We start from the raw sequence: 17,380 nt of genomic DNA, 5'->3' as shown, positions 1-17,380 counted from the left end.
ATGGAACCTGTGTCATGTTGCCAAAGAGAATATTTTGATTGAATTATAGTACTTCTATTTCCATCTTCTGCAAGCTGCCTTACTGTGAGTTGTGGAGGGTACTTCTGATAGCACTGCCATTTCCCCCTCTACTGTTCCATGTGCAGATGGTGTAGGAAAGGAACAATTTCTCTGATTTTTTTCTTTGTAGTCACTTCGCAAGAGAAATTTGGTCGGAAGTAATTTGTTGTTCAGATTGTCTTGGAACATATGCTCTCAGAACTTGTACAGTGAACCCCTCCATAATGCACAGTGCCTATTTCATGGCATCTGCCAGTGGAATCTGCAGAGCATCTCCATTATGCACCAAAAGATTCTGTGATGGAACGTGGACTTATGTTGGAACTTCTCTCTCTCTCTTCTAATCATTAAACTGTCCCAGATTGATGATTAACTATACTGAAGAACTGGATGACCAGATGTTTTGCTTAATGTCCTTCAGATTTTTCGAATAAATCCCAGCCTAGCATGTGCTTTCCTACAATTATAAGGTCATTTCAAAAATTCTGCACATTGTGCACATGCAACTGTTACAGTGGCGTGATCAAGATAAAATCCATGTCAGTTGTGAGCGAGAATTTTAGGCATGATGCATGTATGTGTGTTTGCTGATTCCCATGGCTCTGTCATGAGTAATGTAAGCTGAAACCAAGTCAGGTTATATTACACATAATGACCAGTGTTCCTACAGCAAAATCAAATCCCCATATGGAAAGAACCCAACGGAAATTTATAACACTTTGACAGAGGTATGTGGCTATATTATAGTGGATAGTAGCTCAGTATCACAGTGGTCTGCTCATTTCCATGAAGGTGAGGCAAGCACTGAGGACAATCCAAGAAGTGGAAGGCCACCAACTGCAACAGATTATACGTGTCATGTTATAGTTAATGACATTTTGAGAGAGGATCGACCAAAATAACATATGAGGAAACTGCAAATGGTGCCAGAATATCTGTCACTTCAGTTTACAGAACCATAAGAGAAAAGTTAAAGATCAGAAAAGTTGCTGCCAGATGGATTCCACATGACCTGAGTGAAGAGCAGAAAGTAGGTCACAGAAGAATTGTAGAAGAATGCTTCAATGTTATTGACCAGAAGGAGAACTGATACTCAAAAGAATTGTTGCACTTGATGAAACTTGGATATGAGCTTTTGAGCCAGAACTGAAGTCTCAATCATCACAATAGGAAAGTTCTGACTCTAAATGGCCAAAAAATTCTGCCACCAACGGTCAAAGGTGAAACTGATGATGATCTTTGTGTATGACATGAATGGAGTCATAGCTACAAATAGGTTGCTCCAGAGGATGTCTGTAACACACACACACTATAAGTTATTTCTGCAAAATGTTTTGTGCCTGACATTTCCTCAAAGAAGGCCTGACATGCTTGCAGCTGGTGTCCTCATTTCGCTCAATGATGCAAGACCGCATTTTGCCCTACTGGTGACATAAATACTCAACAAATATGGATAGGGAATACGTCCATACCCACCATACAGTCCAGATATGAGCCCATTAGACTTTGATTTGTTTCTCAAATTGAAGGAATAACTCTGCGGAAAACTTTTTGATACAATTGATGTAGCTTACTGTGTCACAATGAAGGTGCCCTATCTGGTATACAGAAGCTGTCAAAAAGTTGGGAAGCTGTCATAAGCAAGAATATTGAAGGCCTGTAACAGTATTTCATAAAATAAATTATTTTCTTCAATGCTATCTTACAGTACGCAGAACTTTTGAAATGATGCTCTTGGTTTTATGGGGCCATTCCACTTTAGGTCACACTGGATGGTTACTCCTAGTTATTTCAAGGTTGTTATTGTTTCCAATGATTTATTGCCAATAGTGTACAAGACCAGTAATTGATACATGGGCATAAACAGATTGGCAGCTATGGAGGTTCAGACCCCACCTGAAAAGTTGATGAAGCTAAAAAAAAAGAGAGAAGTGGTCTTAAAATTGATTGCAATGTAATCTTTATTTCAAGATTACAGTGTTTCCAAACTTTGGCTATTGCCAGGCTGGTATAGTACAAGAGGGGAAAATGGCAGTGATGGGTCAGTGTTGGCAACAGTATTAATACTAACGTGTGGACTGAGCATCATTGGAATGTGCTTAGTCTGGAGCCCAGGAACGTTCAGTTAGCACTGTCCGTATGTGAGGGCTACCCTAATTGTCACAGCTGCTGAGGCTGGGCACAGTGAGGAAACATTCATTCACACAGCAGCAGCTTAGAACTACCAATCAGAAACAGCAAAAGTGGCAGCATATTCAGCAACAAGTGTACCAACAGGTGATCCAGCTGTCCATTCTGCAGCAACATTTGAACTACCTACAGTGGGAACCCAGCCACTTAGATCATGCCATGAACAAGAAGACGCGAAGAGACCTTCAAGAGTAGAAGCAGTATCAAGTGTAGCGGGCAAACGGAAAACTGTACCTCCATTACGTCTAAATGATTTTTTAGTAGAAGGCAGCAAGGGGAAGAAGCCCATAAGATAAATAGTGCCAGAGATATAATAGCCTCTCAGCAAAATAGTGCATCTGTAAAGAAAGACAGGTTTGATTTTATAATCTGTTATCTTAACATTGAAGGAGTAAGGGATAAAGAATTTATTGTCAATGACTTTGGATTAGAAAATAGGTTTGATATCTTTTGTTTAAGTGAACACTGGGCTAGTGAGAGTGAACTTACATTTATTAAATTTGATGATTATATTCTAGCCAGTAGCTACTGCAGAAAATTGCATTTAAGAGGTGGTGTGGTAATATATGTTAACAAGTCATTTAGCGGTACATTCAATAGATTAGATCTAGATTTTCTGTGTGATGAACAGAACTTTGAAGCTGCTGGTATAGTAATAGACAGTTTTAAGTTAGTTGTAATTTCCCTGTACAGGTCACCTAAGGGTATAACCAATGTATTTTTAGAAAAACTGGACCTGCTGTTACATGTACTTACAGATACTAGATGTATACATTATGATATTGTGATAGGTGGAGATGTGAATGCTGAATTCGATGTCACAACACAAAAACGTACTGTCACTGAACTCCAAAACCTACTAAGACAGTGCAACTTACATTCAGTCAATAACAAACCTACAAGAGAACATGCATGTCTTGACAATATTTTTGTAAATTTTAAAACAACAGAAGAATCATGTTTTGTGACAGTATTTCCGTATTCTGATCATGATTCAGTATCTTTAAATTATACAAGTAGGTTCCCTCTTGATAAGAGTTATGTAAATAAGTTTGTCCCAGAAGTTGTGGTCACTAGACCAGTCACAGATGAGAAAATTGACAGGTTTCGTACGTCCCTTTCTAACAGAGATTGGTTTGGCCTGTGTTATGATGAGACACATTATACTCTAAGCAATTATCTGCCAGCAAAGGTACTATTTGATAGGTTTCTCAAAGCATTTTTTGGACACTTTAATGACTGCATACCAATAAAGAAATGCAAAGTAACTGACAGAGTCCTAAAAGCAAAAGTTCCAAATAGACAAAATACATGGTACACAAAACAGCTGTCTACTATGAAAAATCAAGTTATGTTGTTGTACAATATTTATAAAAATCTGAAAACCAACCATGCTAAACTAGCCTATGTTAGATCTAGGAATGAGTACAAAAAAGCAATTGTGGAAGCCAAACAAGCACACAATCTCAGAAGTATTGAGAAATCCACCAATAAGTGCAAAGCAGCATGGACTCTAATAAATAGTGTCGCCAAAGATAAAAGAAGTGACAAAATTAGTATCTCTCCCCAGGAATTTAATGACTTTTTTATTAAATCAGTTGAGGAAGTAGGAAGTGCTATAATTAAACCTGAAATCAGCTCATCACAGTTACTGTCAAAAAATATTGCTAGGTCATCAAAAAACACAAGTACCTTCAATTTTTCTGAGGTCTCACCTTGTTTTGTGTTAAGAATAGTGAAGCAGTTAAAATCATCAGACAGTGTAGACATATATGACCTGTCTTGTAACATGCTTAAGAAAGTAATAGACTGTATAGTGTACCCCCTAACATATTGTATAAACAAGTGTATACTGGAGGGTTTTTTCCCTGATGAGCTTAAACTGTCTAGGGTAGTTCCAGTACACAAAAAAGGAGATAAAAATTCTGTCTCTAGTTACAGACCAATATCCATAGTCCCAGTTTTCTCAAAAGTTCTAGAATGCATAATTTACCAACAATTATCTGTTTACTTTGATAACATAGGATTAATAAGTGGATCACAGTATGGCTTTAGGAAAAACCTGTCAACCATTGATGCCATAGACAATGTTGTTAAATACATCCATCAAGTATTTGAAGATAAATGCTTTGCCCAGGTGACTTTTTGTGACCTAAGCAAAGCCTTTGACTGTGTAGAACATACACTGCTACTCGAAAAAATGGACTTTTACGGTGTTAAAGGTAACAGCCTTAAGCTATTAAGATCATATTTACAAAACCGTAAGCAAGCCGTCTGTGTTGGGAAAGAAATGTCCAGTACAGAACAAGTTGAGGTAGGTGTTCTGCAGGGATCCGTGCTGGGCCCTTTCCTTTTCCTAATAATGATAAATGACCTGCCATCATTTATCAAATCCAGAACAGTACTCTATGCTGACGATACAACATTTCTGAACAGCAGTAATGATCTTAATAGCCTTAAAACATGTGTTACAGAGACAACTGAGCAAGCTTCACTCTGGTTTAAAGCAAATGGGTTCTTGCTTAATGAAAGCAAAACCCAGCAGATGGTATTTAGTTTAAAAGACAAGTTTCCATCAGATGATCCTAGTTGGGTCAAATTTTTGGGGGTATATTTGGATGATAAACTTTCTTGGAATCCACATATTAAGTATATTAGCTGTAAATTGTCTAGGGTAATCTATTTGTTAAGGCGATTAATGCACTGTGTACCTAAAAATTATGTTAGAGTATCTTACTACTCATTTTTCCAAAGCATCATATCCTATGGCATTATTTTATGGGGAAACTCCACTTGTGTGCATGATATACTACTGCTGCAAAAGAAAGCTATTAGGATAATTACAGGCTCACCATACAAGGCTCATTGTAAACCTTTGTTTACTCAACAAAAAATCATGACAGTAATAAACCTATATATTTATTATGTTTTAATCTACACAAAAAAGAACTTACCTAAAGTAAAACGCAGGGCAAATATACATTGTTACAGCACTAGGACAAACAGCTCTATCTATATGTCCTACCACAGACTGTCAAAATCAGTCAACAGTTATGAACTTATGGGCCACAAATTATTTAACAAACTTCCACAAGGTATACAAAATTTACCAGAGCAACAATACAAACAAACACTTTATGACTGGTTAGTTGTAAACCCATTCTACAATGTAAAGGATTTCATGACCTGTGATATTAAACTGTAAAGTTTTTAACAATTCTGTCCTTCTATAGCATGTACTGTACTGTATTGTATTATATGTATGACTTTGTCTATTGCTGTAATGGCTTAAAGACAATAAAATTATTATTATTATTATTATTATTAATACTGTCACACTTACTGGAAACTGCTGAAACTGTTGTTATTATCTTGCCGATTATTTATTTAATGTTTATTTTAAGTAACAGCTACTGTGTGCTATAAGATAATCTCTCACCATGCGCATGTCAGATGTTACAGCAATATACCATGTTCATGTAATGTGTTGTAATCTATAGTGACAACATTATTATGAAGTTCTTTCAGTAAGTAATACAACACATTTTTTTCTCGGCCAGTTTCAGTTGAAAAAATTCAGAATTTTTTATGGGACATCGCCGCTTCAACCCCTATAGTTTCATGAAGTTTAAATAGGTGGCAGTGCTATATGTAGCCTTCAAAATGGTGTCTGTGACAGAGGTGTTCCAAGCAGATATTCATAGTTGCTGGCAGAATGTCTAAGGAGACTTGGCACTGAGCAAAGGCACAGTGACCCATTGGGTGAGGCACCTGTCATCATCACATAAGGTCATGCAAACCTGTCCGATCTCCCACATCCTGAGTGGTTAGCACACTGGACTCGCATTCGGGAGGACGACGGTTCAATCCCGCATCTGTCCATCCTGATTTAGGTTTTCCATGATTTCGCTAAATTGCTCCAGGCAAATGCCGGGATGGTTCCTTTGAAAGGGCATGGCCGGCTTCCTTCCCCGTCCTTCCCTAATCCGACGAGACCGATGACCTCGCAGTTTGGTCTCTTCCCCCAAACAACCCAACCCCAACCCACATGCTGACAAGCTGCACACAGTTATGACTCCTGCAATGTTGGAATGTATGGCCACTCTCATTTGAGGTGATCAATGGGTCACAATCAAACACCTTGCTGATCAACTGGCTGTCTGTATTGGTAGTGCCAACACATTCGTCCAATAGAAGGGGTGCTCAACGGAGTGTGCCTACTGGGTTCACCCTCATCTAAAAGAAGATGATAAACAGGAACAAAGGCCCATCTGTGCAGAACTGCTTGCACATATGTGGCCACTCTTGACAATTTTTTTGTTGGACATCATCATAGGCATTGAAACATGGGTTCATCATTTTGAACCAGAAATAAAATGGCAATCCATGGAGTGGCACAACACCACCTCTCCTCCAAAGAAAACGTTCAAAGCCTAGCCCTCAGCCAGTAAAGTCATGGAAACCATCTCATGGGACTCTGAAGAGGTTATTTGATTTGATGTCCTCCCTCATGGTGCAACAATCAACTATGAAGTGCATTGTGCTACGCTCGGGAAATTGGAGAAATGACATCAGCGTGTTTGTCACCACAAAAACACAAACAGACTTCTCCTTGACAACAAAAAGCCTCATAGAAGTCTGTGCACCCAAGAGGAGCTCACAAAACTTCATTCGACTCTTATTCCTCATCAAATCTACAGCCTGGATGTTGCACCTTCTGACTTCCATCTGTTTAGCCTAATCGAGGAAGCTATCTATGGGTAGCAGTACCTGGATGATGGAGGTGATCAATGCAGTGAGATGTTGGCTCCAACGTCAACCATTTGCGTGGTACAATGTGGGCGTACAAGGCCTCCAAATAAGGTGGCATAAGTCCATTGCTCTGAACGAAGATTATTTTAAAAATAGGGTATTGTCACCAGAAGAGAGGGGAATAATATTTGTATTGGAATCCTGAATAAATGCTTTCAGAAAAAAATGTGTTCCATTAGTTATTGAATGCCCCTTTTAGTAATGTTTTAGGTTAACAGGAGTCTAAAGGATTTGTTGTTGGCCAACTCTTTCTACTCCATTGACGAATTCCTTAGTACAACCACTGATGTGTATATATTAATAATAATTTTATTAATACAATGTGTTTATATTGTTAATAGCATCAAATAATGTGAGAATAATGCAAAACATGACTTCTGAACATCTTCAGTGCATTAATGTGGTTGTCTCTGGTGAGGCATGGCTACAATAGCCAAAGAATTATCATATGCACATCAGTGTATAGTAAATTTACACATCTTGTGTCAAGTTTATTATTAAGTTTTAAATGAAAACATGTTTATGATTTTATTGACTTTTTCAACAAAATTATGACCCTTTCACTTGGGTGTGTAGGTGTATTAGCATATCTCATTTTCTTGTAAATATGTGTTGTGTAGCATGGTGTTATACCTTAAGAATTTCCTCACTGTGGATGTAATCTAATATGTTCAGTAAATACTCAAAAAACTTTATAGCTAAATGCTTCACAACTTTTTGTGTCACACTGAGTGCTGAGTAATGGACAGTGTAAGTATTTTTTATTAGAATATTGTATTTATGGCCGGCCGTTTTGGCTGAGCAGTTCTAGGCACCCTATCGCACCTTGACTGACCCACTAAATCAGCTGGTCGTAATCCCATAGAGAATGTTTGGGGATTTTTGGAACAGTGGGTGAAATGGAGCAATCAACACCCCTGAAATTTGGTAACACTATGGGATCTAATTATCAATACATGGCCTGAGATGGATGCGGCATAACTGGGGAAACTTGTGGGCTCTCTTCTTTGCAGAATTGACACCATTGTCAAGGTCAAAGTCTGTGTTAAATGGTGTTAACATGATGTCTGGTGGCATTGACTAACTTTTTGCCTGGTGTGCGCATGTGACACAGTAGGAAACACCCTCTAGCTGGGAACATGAACTTAGATGTAAAAAGTGATAGGAGATTACCTAGATCAGGGTGGCCATGATGTGCCAATCTGGATGTGTGCCATATGTGCAGGCCACATGTGGGTCAAGGTTTGGCCTGTCTCAGCTCTGTTTGGTCCTTCTCAGAAGTACCCAGTACAGCATAACATTTCATTTACTATCATGGCATGGCATTTTTCAGTTGGCACAGCTCTTTTCATTTTGGCAGAATCGTGTTGTCAGTGCTGTTTACACTTTGCTATTTGTTTGCATTATGAAGAATGTTCATGGATCCAGTGGCTGCTTGCACAAAAAGAGACAGGCTAGCACTCTATCATCGCAAGCCTTTAAACCTGAATGGGAATGTTCTCAATATCTATTATGCAGTTGCATAATCAATGGATAATGCAAGTTTGCTATGAAATGACATAACACATAGGTGACAGAAGTCATGTATATGTACAGATAGTGGTAGTATTGCATACATAAAGTATAAAAGGGCAGTGCTTTGGCAGGGGTTCCATTTGTACTTAGGTGATTCATGTGATAAGGTGTCTGATGTGATTATGGCCCCATGACAGGAATTAACAGACTTTGAACACAGTGTGGTAGTGGGAGCTAGACGCATGGGATATTCCATTTTGGGAATTGTAAGGGAATTCAATATTCTGGAATCCACAGTGGCAAGAGTGTGCCGAGAATACCTAATTTCAGGCATTACTTCTCACCACAGACAACGCAGTGCCGACGGGCTTCATTTAACAAGCGAGAGCAGTGGCTTTTGCACAGAGTTATCATTGCGAACACACAAGCAACACTGTGTGAATTAACCACAGTAATCAATGTGGGATGCATGACGAACATATCTGTTAGGACAGTGCAATAAAAAGTGGCTCAATGGACTGTGGCAGCAGACGACTGACCTGAGTGCCTTTGCTAATAGCACAACATTGCCTGTAGTGCTTCTTCTGGGTCAACCAACAGTGGACTGTGCAAGTTGGTGGTGGTGCCATAACTGTGTAGGCTGTGTTTACATGGAAAGGACTGGATCCTCCCATCCAGCTGAACCAATCATTGACTGCAAATGGTTATGTTCCACCACTTGGAGACCATTTGCAGCCATTCACGGACTTCAACCAAGTAATGATGGCATGACATCAGGCCAAAGTTGTTCATGATTGGTTTGAAGAACATTCTGAACAGTTCGAGCAAATGATTTGGCCACCCAAATCACCCAACATGAATTGCATCAAACATATATGGGACATCATCAAGAAGCTACTTCACACACAAAATTCTGCATTGGCAACACTTTCGCAATTATGGATGGTTATAGAGGCAGCATGGCCTGATATTTCTCCAGGGGACTACCAATATCTCGTTGAGTCCATGCCATATAGAGTTGCTGCACTACTCCAGGCAAAAGGAGGTCCGGCACAGTATTAAGAGGTATCCCATGACTTCTGTCAATATTTGAGTATGTCTAGTTTCAATCAGAGGTTGTATGCATAAATTGTGTACATTAAAATTTGCTTTCTGGCTGCCTGTTTTATCAATATGAATGTCATTTTCAACCTGTCTCTGAACATCCTTTGTTTCTACCCTCCCTCTGTCACTTGCAACCACTGGTACTTTACCACATGTGCTAGTGCCCCCATTTAAGTTATCTGCTATTAGCCCAGAGAGTTTTCCCTACCCTTTCCTGTTGAGGTGAAGGCCATGCCTAGTATAGTCCCACCTGCTAATAGAATCAACAGGAACCACACCAATGTGAGACCCCATACCTGATCCAATCAGCCATTGCACCTCTAAATTAACTCTCCTAACAGAAGAGTTTAAATGAGGCTGGTCAAAGCACCTCAGAACAGACACAAGCCCAACACCAGTATGTCTTGTTGTGTACATTGTTTCTTTCAGGTAGAGTTCACGTGTTTCCATTATGAGGTTGCAAAGGTATTACAATATTACGATCAAAACCTTTTTTTCCATTATGAAAACTGAGTAAGTCTTGCTTACATGCCAGCCTAATTGCAAAAACTTGTAAAATTTTCTGTGTCTGTCTGCACGCTGACTGTTTGTACCAGATAAAAATTAAATCTTCAGTGTGTCAAAAATAATTAAATAATACTGAAAATTTGTTTTCTGTTATCAAGTTGTTGAGAATTGTGAAATAAAAAACTAAATGGTATGCACTGTGACTGCATTGCCATTTAAATGCTGTGAATTTGCATTTTCCCCCTCTTCCTCCTACACAAAATTCAACAGCACGACATGGCGGTGAGGGAAATGTGCAGGCAGGCTGAGCACTCTGGCACTTGTGCCAGGTTACAGCTTGCAAGCTGAATTCTTGGCTTAGATTGCGGCTGCAGTATCTGTACATAGAGGTCTAAACTTACAAAGGAGCTGAACCCTCACTTTCCACCCTGAACCACATACTACCAAGTTTTTCAAGTGCCCACACCTGATGTTCTGAATCACAAAAGAGGATCATTACAGTGGTCAGTATGAAAACACACAGTGAGGCTGCAAGATGACGCAAGCTGCCATTGCGTGTCATCAGCACGACCTGCTGTTATCACATAACTTTGGGTCATCCCAGATTCGTGTCAAGTCAGAGCAAGAGCACAAGGGGCATGCTTCTAGTCAAAAGTGCTGATAGTCGTATCTGGACCGGTGTCATGTTCAGGTCACTGCAGAGAGTAGTGAAATTCGAGGATGACAGTTTTTCAAGATTGACCAGTTGACTCTTAGATGTCTACAAAAGTAAGCTGTTCATAAATTATGATTTCTGTTTCTTGTCTTCCTACAGTCAACTCAGGCTTGTTTGTCTTCCACTGACTGAACACAGCATGCAGCTAAAACGGTTTTTCTTAATCCGACCTTTGTTACACACCCGCAACACTAGACAATGTTTTTCATAAGAGTTTGATGTAATGTCTACAGTGCAGTCACTGGAGGATCAGGAGAAGAAATAACAGTTTCATGTCTCATCAGCCTTCTTCACCTCTACCTACTGTATATAACCTGTTTACTGTGCCCATCTCTTCCTTGGCCTTCCCAGACTTCTTTGGTCCACTGGACTGCATTTTTTTTTTTTTTTTAATTTTGTGACGTTATCTTTACAGCTCGTTCTGTTGAGATGTTTGCTCCATTTTCTCTTGTCGTTCTCGATTTTGTTTCCTCCCTTTAATACTTTCAGTTGCTTCCTAGTGCTGCTGTTCCTTACTCTGGCAGCTCTAGTACAAACTTTCGTAGTTGTAACAAAGCTCATCTCATCTGTCTAGATTTACTTTCTTGTTAGTTGTAAGTAACCCACTGCGGGGACAGCTATTATTCTGCAAAAATTCATTCGCGTTATTGTCTGTGTCGTGTTTCATTCTAATTGTTTATTGTCTTGCTTGTATTTTCAAGTTCTGCTACCTTCTTGTTTGTGTATCACATCTCAGAAAATTAAAATGATTGACATGTTCTCCATTCTTCCGTTTATTGGGTCTTTTTTTAAAGTTATCTTTGGGGATACTGTCATGTTCAACTCCTTGGCTACTTCGCTCAGAAGGTAAATTCCTTTTTATTTGTTATTCTCTTTTTCTGTCGTATTGTGACATCGTCCAAATACAGAAGACCTTTCATTATGGTAAATATATTAAATACGTAATAGCACATACATTAAATTCGGCTTTCCAAACAAGAAATAAATAAATAAATTAATTAAATTTTAGAAACATTTCTTGTCACTTTTATTAATAGAAGTGGGGTGCCCCTTCTTTAATTGTGCTCTATATTATTTCTCTATTAACGTAATCAAAAGGGGCTGACAGAATTGTGCGACCCTGCGAACTCTGACATCCTGGAAGGGTCACACCTCAAAAATCTTGAAAACCGACTGCAATCTCGTCAGAGCTCTGCAGCTCATTCCTCTGCCACGTCTACGAAGGCAAAAGTCACGTGGTTCTCGGACAGTTAACTTTGAATGTGAAGCGGCTAACTGGTGTCAGCGAAAAGCGAGTTCCTCACCCTTCGAAACTGGGGCAATGTGACTTAAGGGAGTCACCTCTGACAGAAAACAGATCAAAAACATGCACGGAAATCTAAATTAACCTTTTCCTTGGTTTGAGGCGAGTGTTGGAATAGATTAAAAAATAAAAGAGAGAGAGGAAAATCAGTGCCACTATACATTTCCTTCCCTATTCTTATTCGACTTGCTGAGTGCTCTGTCTTTAATGATGTCGACGTCGACGAGGATCTCTCTATGAGAGATTGTGGAGTTAAACGCAGGAAATTGCAGCTCAGCCTGGTAATCAGCAACAGAATGCTACCACCACTCATCCCGTCTCCGGACAAATCCTACTGCAGAAACGCTTTCGCGCTACTGGGATTCTTCACGGCCATTTCCTCGTGTAGGACTACTGCACTAGCACGAGTCAGAGACTTTGCTCACCAGGAGCAGATACCTACGCTCGAAAACTGTTGACCGTATCGAACAGTGGTCGTCTGCCAGTGCAGTAGTCAACCGTTCACAGCTCGTGCCCTAGCGGTATTACCGATGCCAAAAATGAAAACCAAAAGAATAATGTAACATTCCAGTAGGTATGTGAGGAAAGGCAATATCTTCAACTTAAACTGTGCCATCAAAAATGGTTCAAATGGCTCTGAGCACTATGGGACTCAACATCTGAGGTCATCAGTCCCCTAGAACTTAGAACTACACTCCTGGAAATGGAAAAAAGAACACATTGACACCGGTGTGTCAGACCCACCATACTTGCTCCGGACACTGCGAGAGGGCTGTACAAGCAATGATCACACGCACGGCACAGCGGACACACCAGGAACCGCGGTGTTGGCCGTCGAATGGCGCTAGCTGCGCAGCATTTGTGCACCGCCGCCGTCAGTGTCAGCTAGTTTGCCGTGGCATATGGAGCTCCATCGCAGTCTTTAACACTGGTAGCATGCCGCGACAGCGTGGACGTGAACTGTATGTGCAGTTGACGGACTTTGAGCGAGGGCGTATAGTGGGCATGCGGGAGGCCAGGTGGACGTACCGCCGAATTGCTCAACACGTGGGGCGTGAGGTCTCCACAGTGCATCGATGTTGTCGCCAGTGGTCGGCGGAAGGTGCACGTGCCCGTCGACCTGGGACCGGACCGCAGCGACGCACGGATGCACGCCAAGACCGTAGGATCCTACGCAGTGCCGTAGGGGACCGCACCGCCACTTCCCAGCAAATTAGGGACACTGTTGCTCCTGGGGTATCGGCGAGGACCATTCGCAACCGTCTCCATGAAGCTGGGCTACGGTCCCGCACACCGTTAGGCCGTCTTCCGCTCACGCCCCAACATCGTGCAGCCCGCCTCCAGTGGTGTTGCGACAGGTGTGAATGGAGGGACGAATGGAGACGTGTCGTCTTCAGCGATGAGAGTCGCTTCTGCCTTGGTGCCAATGATGGTCGTATGCGTGTTTGGCGCCGTGCAGGTGAGCGCCACAATCAGGACTGCATACGACCAAGGCACACAGGGCCAACACCCGGCATCATGGTGTGGGGAGCGATCTCCTACACTGGCCGTACACCACTGGTGATCGTCAAGGGGACCAAGGGAACTTGCTGTTCCAACAGGACAATGCACGTCCGCATGTATCCCGTGCCACCCATCGTGCTCTAGAAGGTGTAAGTCAACTACCCTGGCCAGCAAGATCTCCGGATCTGTTCCCCATTGAGCATGTTTGGGACTGGATGAAGCGTCGTCTCACGCGGTCTGCACGTCCAGCACGAATGCTGGTCCAACTGAGGCGCCAGGTGGAAATGGCATGGCAAGCCGTTCCACAGGACTACATCCAGCATCTCTACGATCGTCTCCACGGGAGAATAGCAGCCTGCATTGCTGCGAAAGGTGGATATACACTGTACTAGTGCCGACATTGTGCATGCTCTGTTGCCTGTGTCTATGTGCCCGTGGTTCTGTCAGTGTGATCATGTGATGTATCTGATCCCAGGAATGTGTCAATAAAGTTTCCCCTTCCTGGGACAATGAATTCACGGTGTTCTTATTTCAATTTCCAGGAGTGTACTTAAACCCAACTAACCCAAGGACATCACACACATCCATGCCCGAGGCAGGATTCGAACCTGCGACCGTAGCAGTCCCGCGGTTCCGAACTGCAGCGCCTAGAACCGCACGGCCACCACGTCCGGCCAAAAACTGTGCCATCTTCTCAAATTGAAGACAGATGGAAGGCGTGGAATTATCCATAAGAAGAACCATCATGATCATTAACAAGGAACCACACATCTTGTCACTTCGTAGCTATTCAACAGTGTACAGCAAGTGTGCAACTGCCAATAAATGTAGGCAAGTTAAACTTTAAACCGAACCACACCAGAGAGTCTAATTTTGAAGTGAGTTATTTAGGCGAAAATGTTCTACGAAATATCGTTTTAACGACAAAAAGCTTGGTTGATGTAAGGAAGAAGACATATGGCTAAAAGCTGAGGCACCCAAGCTTACCATTTCATCCAACGTGGTATAAAGTCGTGAACGGTACAGTTGTAGCAAATTAAAAACTCAGTAGGACTGTCTTATAGGTGGTCTGGTGGATACACTGTGACATGATTCACTTGCTGCGGACAGTTAATGAACCAGGAATGGGTCTGAAAGAACACAGCGTTCCTCGCAAGAAGCTCGGCAACAACTAAACCACATACTCCTCTGGTCCGATTTGGAGTTCTGCACACAGACGAAAACCAATAGTGTGGTGTGGATTCTCAGAAAATGTGTAATTATGTTATAAACAGAAATGGTGAAGACATCATCATCACATTTCAAGTTTACACGGAAGAAATCTTCTGGTGAATAAAACGGGTTCCGAACTTCAAAAAGAATTTTGCAAACATGCTCACGATTCTTTGTGGAAAACATGGAGTCGGATGAAATTTGTTGTAAAAGAGGATGCTCTTTTTTATTTTATTTTCTAGAAAGATTGGTCTCTGGTCATTCATTAAATGTTGGTTGACAAGGGGCAAGCTCAGTGCATGAAATGGACTTGAAGTGCCAACATAATAGTTCTGGAATTTGATTCAGGAGGAAACAGTCTAGTCTGCAGTTTTGTCGTGCACTACGGAATAGAAATTACTGGAAAGGCAGCCTGAATTTGTATCAAGGTGTTCGAAATGAAATTAAATTTTCCTTCACTATTTGTCATGTGGAAGAGCAGTTGAATGGAATGGATAGCGTCTTGAAAGGAGGATATAAGATGAACATCAACAAAAGCAAAACGAGGATAATGGAATGTAGTCGAATTAAGTCGGGTGATGCTGAGGGAATTAGGTTAGGAAATGAGACACTTAAAGTAGTAAAGGAGTTTTGCTATTTGGGGAGCAAAATAACTGATGATGGTCGAAGTAGAGAGGATATAAAATGTAGACTGGCAATGGCAAGGGGAGCGTTTCTGAAGAAGAGAAATTTGTTAACATCGAGTATAGATTTAAGTGTCAGGAAGTCATTTCTGAAAGTATTTGTATGGAGTGTAGCCATGTATGGTAGTGAAACATGGACGATAAATAGTTTGGACAAGAAGAGAATAGAAGCTTTCGAAATGTGGTGCTACAGAAGAATGCTGAAGATTAGATGAGTAGATCACATAACTAATGAGGAAGTATTGAATAGGATTGGGGAGAAGAGAAGTTTGTGGCACAACTTGACCAGAAGAAGGGATCGGTTGGTAGGACATGTTCTGAGGCATCAAGAGATCACCAATTTAGTATTGGAGGGCAGCGTGGAGGGTAAAAATCGTAGAGGGAGACCAAGAGATGAATACACTAAGCAGATTCAGAAGGATATAGGTTGCAGTAGGTACTGGGAGATGAAGAAGCTTGCACAGGATAGAGTAGCATGGAGAGCTGCATCAGACCAGTCTCAGGACTGAAGACCACAACAACAACAACATATTTGTCATGCGAGGAAGATATCTTCACCAGTGTTGTTATACTTATTTATGTGCTGTGTATTGTATGTGTAATGTATGTGAAACAAGAACTGTAAATCTTCATGGACTGCAATGTTATAGAGTTTTATCAATAAAGTTACTTAATTTTTTTTAAAAAAAAGTGACAAGCATCGCTGTGTCTAGATTTCGTCCCAGGCTCGATTCCGACCGGAACGGAGATTTTCTTTGATCAGAGGCTGGATTTTTTAATGTCATCTTAATCATTTCGTGTCACCTTCGTCGCAAAAACGTTCTAGTCAGCAGATTGGCGTCAAATACAAAGATTTGCACGAATCAGTCCCAGATAATGCCTCCTCGCTAACAATGTAATATTATCATTTCCGTAGTTGAGACACGTGGTATTGAGGCCAGTGAATTATGTGCTGCCATTCACACATCTCACTGAAGTCTTATAATTTCATAGACAAATGTAATGTCTGGATGGTTTTGTACCAAACTACAGTTCCATCATTATGCTATATGATATGGGTAATTGCACAGGCGTGTATGAAATTGCGGATGTCTCTGATGGACCCAGTTTCGCTGAATGCCGCACTTGCACGTTTCACTGTAGGCATTTCTCAGATACATTGTGTTTTCGTAGGGAGAGACATAATGTACCGTAAACCAGTTTGTGACATATACACCTAAGCGCCGAGGATACACGCGTTAGCTGCTTGAAATCCTCTAATTTACTGGACGCTAATGATACCTGAATAGCAGTCATTAAAGTTCCGTTGGAAGAAACGGTGTTGGCATTTATCTCTGTGACTGGACACCCTGTATTCTCTTACTGTTTTATGGACTCGTTGCTGTATTGTTTGCTGAAGAGAAATAAAAACAAATACATCATTTTTTTCTCTTAAGCAGTAACGCAATTTAAGAGTGTGCTACACCAGACGCGTTTCGATGTTATTGACTGGCGTTTATTACTCTTTTGTTTTACATGTTTGGAAGACGACAATTGTTTCCATCATTGCTTTTTTTCGGCTTTTAGTAACGTACTTTTTCTTTTGCTGCATTTGCGTTCCTCACTTATGTAAACCTTCACACTAATTGTCTTCATAGAAATTTTAACATGATTTCGCCAATTTTGTATTCAGCACACAGAAAGAGAGTGCTGAATGCAAAACAAGCGAAACCACACACAAAATCGGTTTACTAAAATTCTAAAAAAACGCGAAGGATGAAACTGCAAACACTTTTT

At 40.9% G+C, this 17,380-nt stretch overlaps 1 protein-coding gene across 1 annotated transcript in view; it reads right to left on the bottom strand.

Moving 5' to 3' along the window:
• LOC124593995 overlaps nucleotides 1–17,380 on the bottom strand; it is an 81,106-nt gene that overhangs the window by 45,291 nt on the left and 18,435 nt on the right. The gene's annotated exons all lie outside the window — the stretch shown is intronic.

This window comes from Schistocerca americana, chromosome 2 (assembly GCF_021461395.2).
Source record: "Schistocerca americana isolate TAMUIC-IGC-003095 chromosome 2, iqSchAmer2.1, whole genome shotgun sequence".
In the NCBI taxonomy this organism is placed as follows: domain Eukaryota; kingdom Metazoa; phylum Arthropoda; class Insecta; order Orthoptera; family Acrididae; genus Schistocerca; species Schistocerca americana.
Note: the sequence above shows the minus strand (reverse complement) of the source record. Positions and strands in the feature narration are given on the sequence as shown.